Genomic DNA, 16,034 nt, shown 5'->3' with positions numbered 1-16,034 from the left:
ATACACAAAGATACATGGTAACTGACAGCATGGCAAATTCTTAATACCAAAAGAAACATAGTCACTGAGAGCATGGCAAATTCTTAAGACAAAAAGATACATGGTCACTGTCAGCATGGTGGATTCTCATTACACAAAGATACGTGGTCTCTGACAGCATGGAAATTCTTAAGACACAAAGATACATGGTCACTGTCGTCATGGTGGATTCTCAATAGACAACCATATATATGATCACTCTAAGCATGGCAAATTCTTAATACACAAAGATACGTGGTCACTGACAGTGACCATCTATGGTTGTTTATTGAGAATCCGCCATGCTGACAGTGAAAATATATGTCTGTTTATTGAGAATCCACCATGCTGACAGTGACCATGTATGGTTGTTTATTTTAAATCCACCATGCTGACAGAGATCATGTATCTTTGTGTATTGACAATCCACCATTCTGACAGTGACCAAGCATGGTTGTCTACTGAGAAAACACCATGCCGACAGTGACCACGTATCTTTGTGTACTGAGAATCCACCATGCTGACAGTGACCACGTATCTTTGAGTATTCAGATTTCGCCATGCTGTCAGTGACCACGTACCTTTGAGTATTAAGAATTTGTCATGCTCTCAGTGACCAAGCAGATTTGTGTATTGAGAATCAACAATGCTAACAGTGACCACGTATTTTTGTGTATTAAGACCACGTATCTTTGTCTATTGAGAATCCACCATGGTGACAGTGACCATGTATGGTTGTCTATTGAGAATCCACCATGCCGACAGTGACCACGTATCTTTGTGTACTGAGAATCCAGAGTGACAGCTAATCAATAAATAACCAACTATAAATAGCCAAGTGGAGATGTGATTTGATTTGCATTCAGACAAATGATATGATAGATGTATAAACCATGAATCTGTGCAGATTTACACTCATGGGTAAAAAAATTCAATGTAACCGACGCTGTGTTGATATTTACTGTGGAATACACTCTTATTACATCAGGCGCGGAAATATAAACTATACATGTTCTGTATGTTGGATAGGGGTCAAAGGTCATTATTGTTTATGTAAGAAACACGGTGCTGATAGGGTCAGGAACCAGATTATTTATGCTAGGAAGAGAGATTACATCAATGAGAGGAATAGGTTGGGGAGAATACGTATTTAGATAACAATGAGACAAATGAATCATTTTGCATATACCATTAAACCACAATGGTTTTTGTCAGAGAGTTGAAGGCTATGGCAAAGCAACTTGGTCTACGTGGATATTCTCGAATGAGAAAAGCTGAAGTGATCGATTTACTCGGTTTGGAATACAACAAACCCCAGACTGTTAGAGAACTCAAAGCTCAAGCAAAAAACAGTGGGCTGAGAGGTTATTCTCGAATGAGAAGAGCTGAATTGATCGCTTTACTAGATAATAATGCTGTTGATTATAAACAACAAGAATTAATATTTGTACCCACATACGCTGTCGTTGGTAAATATCTAAGAGGTTGGAAGATGGATATTAATTCCAACATGGATGTTAATGATGTTAAGCCCATCATATCGAGTAAAATTAACGAGGAGTTAGATGATTTACATAGTATAAAATACCAGCTGACGATTAAAATGTTATTGAGTAAAAGTAGTGCAGATGATAGCACCGAATATACCGAACCATATTTCCGTAGCAATCAAGAAGTTATAACCGAATCCGATAGTATAAACGCATCATTAGATACATCAATTCAGAGGATACAGGAAACTTTAGAACGTTGAACTAATAGAGGTTTGGGTTGGGGTGTGGATAAAATCGATAGTTTATATTTAGATATAGCAAATTATATGCCCTTCAAAGGTGGATCTTATATAGATTTAACCCCGTATTATAAGAAGAAAAAAGCCATAATTAACGTAAAAAATAAATCCGATGACTGTTTAAGAATGATGATAAGATCTGCATTGTTATCCCGTAGACAAAAATCCGGATAGACCTTCTAGCTATCCCCAAAACGATGGACTCAACTTCGATGGTATAGACGAACCTACACCAATATCACAAATTGATAAGGTGGAAAAGCAAAATAATTTAGCTATAAATGTTTTCGGACATTCTAAAGGAATTGTTGTACACAGGATAAGCTCCACTCCGGAACATATCCCCAGAATCAATTCATTTCTGATCGAAAAAGATAGAAAAAATCATTATACATGGATAAAGAGTTTAAACAGGCTATTATACGATCAAACTAAATATAAGGGAAAGAAATATTTCTGTGAAAGATGCCTACATGGGTACAGCAGACAAGATCTATTAGAAGCACATAAAGAAGACTGTAGAGGTGTTGGGCAGACCGCTATCAGGATCGATATGCCTAAAGAGGGAAAAAATATATTAAAATTTGAACATTATTGTAATCAAATGCCAGTACCGTACGTAATTTACGCCGACTTCGAAGCGCTTATCAAACCCATAGAAAATACTGAACGCAATACTGATAGTAGTTTTATGTACAAAACTCAAGAACATATTCCTTGTGGGTTTGGATATATAGTTGTAAGGTATGATGGGAAAACAAACCCGCCCGTGATTTACAGAGGTCCTGATGCAGCGGGAAAGTTCCTAGAATATCTACAAAACGAAGAGAGAATAATAAGGGAAAATGTATCGAGTAAGAAACCCATGTGTATGACGAGGGATTATTGGAGGGCCTATAAGAAGTCAATGAGTTGTCATGTTTGTAATAAACCCCTGAATGGGGATTCTGTAAGAGATCATTGCCACGTAACGGGTAATTATCGGGGAGCCGCGCATAAAGAGTGTAACTTGAAACTAAAAATGAATTCTCAAACAATACCCATCCCCGTTGTGTTTCATAACCTTAGGGGATACGATTCACATCTCATCATGCTAGCTATCTCAAAGACCAACGGCGGTTTAACGTGCATTCCTAATAATATGGAAAAATACATATACAAATACTATACATTATAGGGACAAGGATGGGAAAGCCAGAATAAAGCAAAGTAATGGGCTTAGATTCATAGACTCCGTACAGTTTCTGTTATCTTCCCTGGACAATTTAGCTAATGCGATCAATCCCGATGACTTTGCGATAACAAATCAATATACAAATAAGATAACTCGTCATTTGTTGCTGAGAAAAGGTGCATATTCTTACGAATATATGGATGATTGGTCTAGATTCGACGAAACTAAATTACCACCCCTTGAATCATTCTATAGTAACTTAACAGAATCTAAAATAACATATGCCGATTATGAACACGCTCTGACGGTCTGGGATAAATTAGGTTGTAAGAATTCAGGTGATTATCACGATCTGTACTTAAAAACCGATTGTACTGTTACTCGCCGATATATTCGAGATATTTAGAAAGACATGTTTAAAACAATACGGCTTAGACCCGGCATGGTACTATTCCAGTCCCGGACTATCGTGGGATGCATTGATGAAGAAGACCGGCGTAGAACTAAAACTACTCACAGATTACGATATGCACTTGTTTAGGATTAAGAGGGGGTATATCGATGGTAGCGAAAATGTATTCTAAGGCTAATAATAAATTAGTGGAAGGATACGATCCGAGTAAACCCGACACGCACATATTATATCTCGACGCCACCAATTTGTTCGGATGGGCTATTAGTCAACCTTTACCCACTGGTGGTTTTGAGTGGGTCGATGATATCGATGTGAATAATATCAATGAGAATAAAGGTTGCATACTAGAAGTTGACTTGGAATATCCAAGTTCGTTACCTAAAGACCATAACAGTTATCCGCTAGCTCCCGAAACATTAATGGTTAATAAAGATTGGATGTCGGAATATCAACACTCCTTGATTGGTTGGCATATGTGTTACTGTCAGCATGGTGGATTTTCAAGAGAAAACCATACGAGGTCACTTTCAGCATGGTGGATTCTCAATGGACAACCATACGAGGTCACTGTCAGCAAGGTGGATTTTCAATACACAAAGATACATGATCACTGTAAGCATGGTGGATTCTCAATAAACAACCACACATGGTCACTGTCAGCATGGTGGATTTTCAATACACAAAGATACATGATCACTGTAAGCATGGTGGATTCTCAGTAAACAACCACAGATTGTCTCTGTCAGCATTGCGGATTCTCAATACACAAAGATGCGTGGCCACTGACAGCATGGAGTTTCTTAATACACAAAGATATGTTGTCACTGACAGCATGGAAATGTTAATTACACCAAGATACACGGTCACTGACAGCATGGCAAATTCCTAATACACAAAGATACGTGGTCACTGTCGGCATGGTGGATTCTCAATAGACAACCATATATGATCAATGTCAGCATAATGGATTCTCAATACACAAAAATACATGGTCACTGACAGCATGGTGGATTCTCAATACACAAAGATACATGGTCACTGACAGCATGGTGGGTTCTCAGTAAACAAAGATACGTGTCACTGTCAGCATGGTGGATTTTCAAGAGAAAACCATACAACGTCACTGTCAGCATGGTGGATTCTCAATGGACAACCATACATGGTCACTGTCAGCATGGTGGATTTTCAAGAGACAATCATACGAGGTCACTGTCAGCATGGTGGATTCTCAATGGACAACCATACATGGTCACTGTCAGCATTGCTGGATTTTCAATACACAAAGATACATGATCACTGTTAGCATGGTGGATTCTCAATAAACAACCATACATGGTCACTGTCAGCATGGTGGATTCTCAATACACAAAGATACATGATCACTGTAAGCATGGTGGATTCTCAGTAAACAACCACAGATTGTCTCTGTCAGCATGGCGGATTCTCAATAGACAAAGATACGTGGTCACTGACGGCATGGCAAATTCTTCATACACAAAGATACGTGGTCAGTGACAGCATGGCGAATTCTTAATAAACAAAGATACGTGGTCACTGTCAGCATGGTGGATTCTCAATACACAAAGATACATGGTCACTGACAGCATGGTGGGTTCTCAATACACAAAGATACATGGTCACTGACAGCATGGTTGGTTCTCAGTAAACAAAGATACGTGTCACTGTCGGGATAGTGGATTTTCAAGAGAAAACCATACAACGTCACTGTCAGCATGGTGGATTCTCAATGGACAACCATACATGGTCTCTGTCAGCATGGTGGATTTTCAAGAGACAACCATACGAGGTCACTGTCAGCATGGTGGATTCTCAATGGACAACCATACATGGTCACTGTCAGCATGGGGGATTTTCAAGAGACAACCATACGAGGTCACTTTCAGCATGGTGGATTCTCAATGGACAACCATACATAGTCACTGTCAGCATGGTGGATTTTCAAGGGACAACCATACATGGTCACTGAGCTTATGGTGGATTCTCAGTACACAAAAATACGTGTCACTGTCGGCATGGTGGATTTTCAAGGGACAACCATACAAGGTCACTGTCAGCATGGTGGATTCTCAATGGACAACCATACATGGTCACTGTCAGCATGGTGGATTTTCAAGGGACAACCATACATGGTCACTGAGCTTATGGTGGATTCTCAGTACACAAAAATACGTGGTCACTAACGGCATGGCAAATTCTAAAGACACAAAGGTACGTGGTCACTGACATCATGCAAAATTCTTAATAAACAAAGATACGTGGTCACTGACATCATGGCAAATTCCTGATACTCAAAGATAATGGTCACTAACAGCATCGTGGATTCTCAGTACACAAAGATACGTGGTCACTGTCGGCATGGTGGTTTCCCAAGAGACAACCACACATGATCACTCTCAGCATTGTGGATTCCCGATACACAAAGATACGTGGTCACTGACAGCATGGAAATTCTTAATGCACAAAGATATCTGATAAATGGCAAATTCTTAAAACAAAAAGATACGTGGTCACTGACAGCATGGCAAATTCTTAATACACAAATATACATGGTCACTGACAGCATGGGAAATTATTAAGACACAAAGATACGTGGTCACTGTCGGCATGGTGGATTCTCAATAGACAACCATACATGATCACTGTCAGCATGGTAAATTCTTAATACACAAAAATATATGGTCACTGACAGCATGGTGGATTCTCAGTACACAAAGATACGTGGTCACTAACAGCATGCTGGATTCTCAGTACACAAAGATTCGTGGTCAATGTTAGCATAACAAATTCTTAATACACAAAGATACGTGGTCACTGACAGCATGGTGGATTCTCAGTACACAAAGATACCTGGTCACTGACATCATGGTGGATTATCAGTATACAAAGATACGTGGTCACTGTCAGCATGGTGGATTCTCAATACACAAAGATACCTGGTCACTGACAGCACGGTGGATTCTCAATACACAATGATACATTGTCACTGACAGCACGGTGGATTCTAAATACACAAAGATACATGATCACTGTCAGCACGGTGGATTCTCAATACACAAAGATACATGGTCACTGACAGCACGGTGGATTCTCAATACACAAAGATACATGATCACTGTCAGCACGGTGGATTCTCAATACACAGATACACTGACAGCATGACAAATTCTTAATACACAAAGATACATGGTCACTGATAGCTTGACTAATTCTTAATACACAAAGATACATGGTCACTTTGGGCATGATGGGTTCTCAATACACAAAATTATATATGGTCACTGTCAGCATGGCAAATTCTTAAGACACAAAGATACGTGGTCACTGTCGTCATGGTGGATTCTTAATAGACAAAAATACATGGTCACTGACAGCATGGTGGATTCTCAAGACACAAAGATACATGGTCACTGAGAGTAATGCAAATTCTTAAGACACAAAGATAGTTGTCACTGACAGCATGGTGGATCTTCAGTACACAACCGTACAAGGTACCTGAGAACATTTTGTTAGTGCTGCACACATTTCCTTAGTGACAGGGATGAGCCAATCATGAGGTCTCGCCTGCTTCTTCCAAAAGGCTGGGAATGAGGCGGCGTGGCGAGTGTCTCTCAGAGGGCCCATCCGCGCTTGGCATCTCCTTGTGGAGGTTCTATAACGAGATAATCATAGTAAATGAGTCCAATCTCTGTGGATGTGTGGTCTTGCTGACATCCATACGCGTCCTTCCCTCTAGCATAGTGTGGTGCATCCTCTTTGGTGGCATATGATCCTGCAGCAGACGACTGAGGTACAAAGATGTGATAAAAGGCGGCCCCATCTTGTGATGATTTATGTCCAACTGGTGCCAGTGCTTTGACTGGAGTTTCTCAAAAATACCTTCTGCTGACGCTTCGTGTGGAAGAAGGAATTGGTGCTGCATAGGTATTGGTGTGTGCCCACTCGAGAAGTCATCCATCTTTATTCATCTTGGCAATTCCGTATTGTCACTAATAGCGGGGCCGGGATTCGTGGTCCGAAACTACTTTTTCATTGAAGTCGTCAAGCAGTAGTAGCTGTCCTTGACTGGTGATCCCCTTGGTGAGGGTCTGGAACTGTTTATAGAACTGGTACTCGTCCTTTGCATTGAGAGAAGGGTAGGAATGTACACCCTGATGAGGCCCGTTGGATGTGACTTGTCAGAGGGTCAGAAATGCCCGACTCCGGATATCCCTTAGCCTTTCCCATGGATGACTCTTTGGAATGAGAGTTTTCCTTCTAGAAGAGCATCCAGCCAAGGCTGACGAGACCTTTTTGTCGAAAGCATCTGGTTTTGAGGTGCCCGATAGCCGTTTGTCCCTTGTGCCACCTCTGCCATGGTCAAGTCACAGTTGTTAAGAACAAACAAAACTAGTTATGAATTAATTAACATTTGACTTTTTAGAAAAATAAGATTGAACATAAAATGGTGGCTCCCCTCAGAGTTGAAATTACCTGTAAGAAAAGATTTACACAGATTGCTTGTGATGTTGATGAAAAGAAGACATGAAGTTAGTGCTTGAAGAGTTCGAGGGTAAACGTCGTCAAATCCACGTGCTGATTAATGCACTGTCAAGTCTGTCATGATCGGAAGAATAGTAAAGTTCTAAAAACAGATACAGCTATCAAGTATAAAATCAGATATAACTACGAGAGCTATCCTGTCGTGTAGGCGTCACGCCATCTCATCCCAGAGGTGAGAAACAGTCGGCCATGGCAGTACAGCAATGATTGACGGGAGGGGAGGAGGTTGTGGTGGGAAATAACGACCATGCCCTTATGCTTGTCATGTTTTTGGAAAACCCTCCCCATGTCCTTGTTCATATTTTTTCATGACTCACCCATAAAAGATAAAATGATTTATCAATTAAATTCTTCTTCTGTAATTGTACTTCTGAATCATTACTGTCTGCATAAGGTGAAGAACCTGCACTTAACATTAATCTGAAACTGAATTATGAGCGAGCGAGTATAGTTTTACGCCGATTTTTGGAATATTCCAGCAATATCATGGCGAAGGACACCAGAAATGGGCTTCACACATTGTACCCATGTGGGGAATCGAACCCTGGCCTTAGTCTTCAAGATATTCACTTGTCTAAAGGAAAGAAATAATGAAAGTGGACTGAAAGGCATTAATAATATTGCCCATACTCATGAAACGCAGGAGAATTTGTCATTCTATTCAATAATAATTTTGAAATACACATCCACAAGACTTACTCCGTGTAATATATATGGACCTCATAAGGATTATCCAATAATATATATAAAATACATTATTCAAGAAACTTTGATGATTTTGATAATGAGTCTGTGATAATATGTGGGGACTGGAATCTAGTTCTTGACCCTTCACTACACCTTGAATAAATATAGAAAAAGTAATAGTCCAAATGCAAGAAATACTGAATTCTAAAGAAAATACAGGGCAATTTGACTTGATAGTTGTATGGCGAGAACTAAATAAAACATCTTCCCGAGGCAAGTGGGTTAAAGGGGCACTGATCTAACGCAATTCCCCGGGTCTGGTTGTTGCCTTTGTTATTGTTTTTTCCCAGTGAGTACCCGGATGTATAGCAGAAATCTAGACTAGTTCGCGACCTCTGCTGCGCCATTCGTAAGCGCATTAGTCGCTTTTATGGGTAGTAATAAGGGCGTATGGTCACATTGATGAACAAAATGAAATACAGTTTTCGAGATAATAAGGAAATGTAGGTATCTTTGTGGGTAGCATCGGTAATGGTGACGAAGTTTTGATAAGTCACTTGCTTGGTAATTTTGCGATTTTCGTTTACACTATTTTGACTTGCAACACAAAGTACATATTTCACCTGAGCATTGCTTTTTTTATAGTGTGTATTTTTTTTTACTGTCAAATGTGTAACAAATTTATTAAACGTCTAAATATTCAGTTATTTTTAGTGACTGAAAAACATTTCCATCTGTATTATTATGATAACAAATTCCAAACATTTTTATGTTTAATGTCATCACCAAGAGATTGAAAATGTTACGTTGAGAAAAGTACATTTCTATGTTGTTTGGCTTCTAATCCTACATAATAATCTGTTGTGATGTTTGTAGGCCCTTTTGATCGTCTCAATCAATCTGGAGAGATTTTTTTAGTCAAAATGACTTATAAATTGCCTGAGAGAATCACATTTTACAAATTGACGGTAAAATATACACGCTTACAAAGGAAAAGACCTGTGAAAACAACGTCTATCGCGCATTGAAGAATTTCCCAACCAAGACGAGGGGAAACAAGAACGAATAGGTTCAAATGAAGGAAAACAAAATGCAAATATCATAATTACAACCTACCAAATTTATGTGTATAAATTTTAGGCAGCTTCCTTGTTCGAGGAATGTATCCGTGAATATATCCACACAAAGGAACAATATCCCACTCGTCTGCAGATGTAGAAAGAAACTTATTCGATGTCACGTGTCTCAGTAACAATCAAATATTTTAAAAGATATATGTCGTTTCGGGATATTATAACCCGTGTTCGTTTCTCAACTGATCACTTGGATTGTTTCAGGTGTTTTACATAGGTGTCAAGTCTCAATGGTCGGCTGAGAAAGCCCACGTGACAACTATTTTCATGACGTTCACGGTTCCTAAAAAATCCATTGAGTGATAGATAACAATGATCAAACAATCAACGTATTATAAGTTAACCCTCTGAACAAAGTATGTTGTTTTTACATCGGCACTTCACGCCATGGTATGAGTGTATTCCCTTTGTTTTAGTAAACCTAGACATGTAAACACTCACTCTTGACATATCCACTGTGCAAGATAACAGTGATCAATCAATCAACGTATTTTCTGTTAATCCTTTGATGACTAGGAACGTTCCGTTGATTTACAAAAAAATAAATCAACTGATCATTCATCTCTTGCTGGGCTGCCATGTGCATATTACATAACACACATTTCACCTCACTTCAGACCTGGATTTAGTTTGAATAATTACCCCAGACACAATAAATGCCAAATGGGAACCTTTGTCAGGTAATCTAAGTGGTGCTACCACTAATTGTACCTGTAATAAATTCATTAACTGAGCATCAAGTGAATGACGACAAATACACAAGTGAAGGGTTATACGAGAAAACGTGGATGTCAACAAGGGAGTAGTAATCGTATTATCGACGCAAGCCGAAATCCGAAAATGCTTTCACTGCATGGATACTTTTTTTAGTATAAAACTATAACCATCTGGGGTATTTCCAAATGACGACATCCGATGAGCTCCGCTGTTCTTTTTGTCTGCTTGTTTAGGCTGAAGAAATTAATTAACATGCGCCCTTTGTCGAAATCTGTATAGATCACAGTTAACCAATCAGTGTTTATGCAAAAATGCGTAAAACAAATATTGCCTCCAGCCTCCAAGTTTATTTAGCTGTCCTTGCAGACGGTAGCCCAGTTTCTGGTCACGCTCAGTTGCGTTGCGTATCATCCGGGTACTCACGGGGGAAAAAACAATAACAAAGGCAACAACCAGTCCGGGGAATTGCGTTAGATCAGTGCCCCTTTAACTGACTATAAAAGTCCAGTTTCCACCCTTGCCGAACTAGGCTGGTATTATGGAGTTACATTTTGGCTGGACTAACGAGTCTATGCATAGTCCAATCAAAATCGCGCACCGAAATCGAAATCCGGTTCGTAAAGTGTCATGCAGATTTCGGTCGACTGCAGGATTTGCAAAGCATGTGCACCGCTAACTCGTTGTCAACAGATATTTTCTAAATCTTTTCATGTTTTTAATCAAGGTGCTCACGTGATTTGATGCACTTCGCGATGTAAGACTCGTTTTATCACAATATAGATCTTGATTATCCATCAGATCGTCTTGACTGGGCGCCACCGTTTTGTTTGAAGCAAATGCAAGTGATACGAGAGGTTGAATCTGATTGGTCAATAGGAGAGGCATAGAAAGGACATAACTCGTAATAGCCACTGGTGGCGCTACGATCGAGCCCAGGAATTCCAGCCTAGTTCGGCAAGGGTCGAAACTGGACTTTTAAAGTCAGTTAACTCTCTTGCCTCGGGAAGATGTAAATAAAAGTGCCCAAAAATTCACCTGGTGGAAAAATAATCCTAGACAACAGGCTTGTCTTTATATTTTAAGTAATGATAATCATTATATGATACCAGTTATCGATTTGGAAAAAAACCCATTTGATACAGTGTCCCAAAAATTATATAATAAAATAATTTGAAAAATATGTTTTGATTCTTATATGCTGATATATAAATTAATATTGCTACATTCTGTGCAATACAAAATGACCCGAGTCCGATTCCCCACATGGGTACAATGTGTGAAGCCCATTTCTGGTGTTCCCCGCCGTGATATTGCTGGAATAATGCTAACATAATACTTCTATGCGATATCATGTTTAAAACAAAAAGGACCACACGAAACTAGCTATTAGTACTATATGCTACTACTTATCGATTTTGAATAAAAGCAATTGACACAGTGTCCCAAAAATTATATAATAAAATAATTTGTAAAAAATTGTTTTGATTCTCATGTGCTCAGATTCATTCATATATTAACTAATATTGCTACACTCTGTGCAATACAAAATGTTCAAATAACGAATGGGGCAGTAGACAGGGAACCCCCAAACCGCCCTATCTTTTCATCCTGAAATCCTTGGAATTATGTAAATAATGAAGAATATGAATAAGGACAAGATGGTCTTGAGTCACGAACCCGTGAAGATCCGGGGTAATAGGTCTTTAGCAACCCATGCTTGCCTTAAAAGGCAACTATGTTTATCGTAAAAGGCGACTAACGTGATCGGGTGGTCAGGCTCGCTGACTTGGTTGATGAATGTCATCGATCCCAATTGCGTGGTTCGATGCTCATGATATCAATCACTGGATTGTCACGTCCAGACTCGATTACTTATAGACCGTTAAAGAACAAACCAACAACGACAATCACGAGTCACGACTTTTCCTGAATGGCACAGAAGAAAGTTTAGAGACTCTGTTGTTGGGTTGGGCATCTGATTCCGCTGCCGTATACGAAATTTGGATGCCATCAGAATTTTGGTTTCTGAGGAATGAGCTTTTTAAATTTGTAAAAATTCAATTATTTCCCCTTAGTCCTTGAGATTTTTGTGGATACTGCTTCAGGCTCTTGGGACCTTGGCTTTTATTTTTAAGAGTTTTTTTTTGTTCTGGAGGATGCTCTCGAACAAAATTCGGCGGAATGAATGAATGAATGGGTCCGTATTATTCCTCTTGTTGGATACCATGAAGCCATACTGAACCCAGCCACAAAAAATATATAATTTGAGTTAGGACTGTATTCCTACGTATTCTTTTGCCTTATACCAACCAAACAATATGGTTCCGGTTGACACATATAGCGATATAATTGGCAAAAACTCCAACCCACAAAGTATGAAATTATAGTAATGTCAAAGAGAATCATCCCTTGGTATAAAAAAGTATATATGCCAAGCAAATATTCCTATGTTTGGTTCATTCAAAATACAACAATGTGATTACAAATAAATCTAGTCGTGCACGTACACGTATATTCTTATGTTGTGGTTTATTGTATCAATATTTCTTTCAATAAAATGTGAGTGTGGTCTTTCTAAATTATGTAACTTGGGGATAGTTCTCTATAACCATTTATTATATAGATTACCAGGTTAAATAATCTCATTTCTCAACATTCGCAACGAGTTATGTATAAATCATAGAAAGGTTATCAGGACTTGACCAGATAATTTTGAAAGTTACTTCTTTCGGGCCTCAAAGTTTTAAATGGCCGATATCTCAAAATGATGTGATTCTGGTTTGGATCTAAATGGCGTCATGGTCTCTATTTATGACCTACATTCTGCACAGGAGCATGTTTTTGGTCAGTTTGTGTAACATACGATGCTGGGACAGTGTAAGTAAAGAGACGTCTCTAATACTGTACCGGGCCGTATATTACAACTGTCTAACGAGTCCCTGTACACCCCTTGCATGAAGAGATGACGCACAATGTTAAATGGGAAAATCTGAAACCATCATCCCTGCACACTTTTGGTAAAGCTGTATCCGCTCCTGCGGCATGAAAGCGGGGTGGGTTAATACAAACAGATCGTAGTGAAAAAGCGATGGCATCGAAGGCGCCAAAACATTTTTGGGTTGATTTTTTTTGCGGACCAAGAGGTGCAAAATGAAGAGGTTAATGTGTTATAGTGTCAGTGACAAATTTTCCGGATCAAAATGATCACAACAAGGACATGCAAACCATTATTCGGGAAACACGTACGTTTCGGAAAAACGCACCCAGTGCATTAACAATAGGGCATCGACTATGGACGATATTAAAGTGCCAAGGTTATAAAGGTATTAAAGTGGACATGGTTATTGATTGCCTGGCATCTGCGTCAATCGAACAGTGACGGTTCAACAACATGCCAAGATTAACAGAAGTGCAAAGAAACAGCGTCAGGGGAATCTCGATCAGCTGTAGCCAGGGGTTTCAATGTAGCGTCAAGCACCTCCACAAGGCTATGGGATCGATTTCAACAGCATGGGTCAACACGTGATCGGCCAAGGTCGGGACGACCAAGAGTAACCACCCCCGCCCAAGATCGCTACATCCGACTGCCCCACGTAGTGAAATAAGGACCTCAGCCACCTCAACCGCAACCCAAATATATATACCCGGACTGCGCAGAATCTCCGACCAGACCGTACGAAACCGTTTAACAGCAGCAGGTCTACGAGTAAGACGTCCTGTTCGATGCGTCATATTGAGTCGACAACATCGTCAACAACGACAGCATTGGTGTATGGTATGGCCTCAACTGCGAATGAGAGATGTCTGGTTCAGCCACGAATGAAGATTTCTCCTCCGTCTAGGGAAAGGAAGAGCACGGGTCTACAGACGTCGGGGAGAACATTACGCCGGAAACTGGTTTGATGGGGGTGGCGTTATGATGTGGGCATCATGACAGGACAGGTTGTGTCCATATCCAGGCCAATCCTACGACTCAACGATACATCAACGACATTCTCCTACCACACGTCCTCCCAATTGCAGCCAACGGCAACGGTGTATTCCAGCAGGACAACGCTCGACCGCATACAACACGGATCACAAGAGCCTGTCTATACACAACAACGTTGATGTTTTCCCCTGGCCCGCCAGATCCCCGAATTCGAACCCGATAGGGCACATGTGGGATGAATTGGATAGACGGCTACCACAACCCCAGACGTTGCAGCAGTTGGTTTTGCATTGCAGGCCGAGTGGGATACCATTCCCTAGGATGTGATTCGCATACTCGTCTCTTACATGGGCAGGAGATGTCAGGCCGTTATCGATTCCAACGGGGGACATAAGCGTTATTGATGGTAGCTGACCTTCACTGAGATGACTGCAATCACCAAATGTTCTCTCCACAACATTTTGGCTCAATACCTTGTACAGTTCCTCGTACAAATGTATTTTCCTACCTCACACAAATCTGGCTTTGCGTTTGTTTGTTTTTAAGAGTATGTAATACAACAATTACTACTCCCTTCTTGTCATCCATGTTTCAACCTGTGAATTTGTAGTTATTCACTTGATGCTCAGTTTATGACTTTATTGCAGGAATAATTAGAGGTAGAACTATTCAGATTACCTAACAAAGACTGCAAAATATCTCGATAACGTTTACCGCTGCCTATGAGGGTGTCAAGGTAATAAAGCACTCGGTGGTTCGCATTGTGTCTGGGGTATTTGTTTAATCTACGATTGGGTTATACATCCAGGTCTGATGTGGTGAATGTACGTACTACATGTTATGTAATATGCACGTGGCAGCGCAGCAAGAGAGGAAGGATCAGCTGAATTGCAAAAAACATCGATCAAAGGATTAAGCGATAACACGTTGATTGATTAATAACTGTTATCTTGTACAGTGGATTTGCAGATACAAAAGCAGACGGAATACACCCATATCTGGGCGTGAAGTGCCGATGCAAAAGCAGCATATTTTTCAGGAATTAGCCGATAATACGTTGATTGATTTCTCTTTGTTATCTAACTCTAGAGATTGTTTAAAGAACAGTGGACATCATGAACATAGTTGTCACGTGTACTATCTCAGCTGATCGATTAGACATGACACCTATGTGAAACCTCTGCAACAAACTTACGTGGTTATTTGAGAAACGAACATGGGTCATAATATCCCAAAATGCTACATATGTTTTAAAATGTTAGATTTGTTACACGTGACATCGAACAAGTTTCTTTGTACAGCTTAAGATGTATGGGATATTGTTCACTTATGTGGATATCAGCGGATACATTCCTCAACCAAGATAACTCCCTGATATTATACATATAATTTTTGTCGGTTGTAATTACGATATTTGCATTTTGTTTTCAGGTGACTGACCAAATTGTTCCATACGTAAAACATACCCGGAAATAGCTATCAGTTGTTCCACAGTGCTACGTTTATGGTTAATTAAGAGATAAACATACTGTGTTTTCAATGTAGAGCTAGGTTACCTGTAGATTTAACCATGAACAGATAACAGAATATGATGGTCTCAATCTTCA

The sequence above is a fragment of the Haliotis rufescens genome, unplaced genomic scaffold (assembly GCF_023055435.1).
Source record: "Haliotis rufescens isolate VD_foot unplaced genomic scaffold, xgHalRufe1.0.p SCAF_6, whole genome shotgun sequence".
NCBI classification, from domain to species: Eukaryota; Metazoa; Mollusca; class Gastropoda; order Lepetellida; family Haliotidae; genus Haliotis; species Haliotis rufescens.
The sequence above is the reverse complement of the archived record's forward strand: the minus strand, read 5'-3'. Positions refer to the sequence as shown.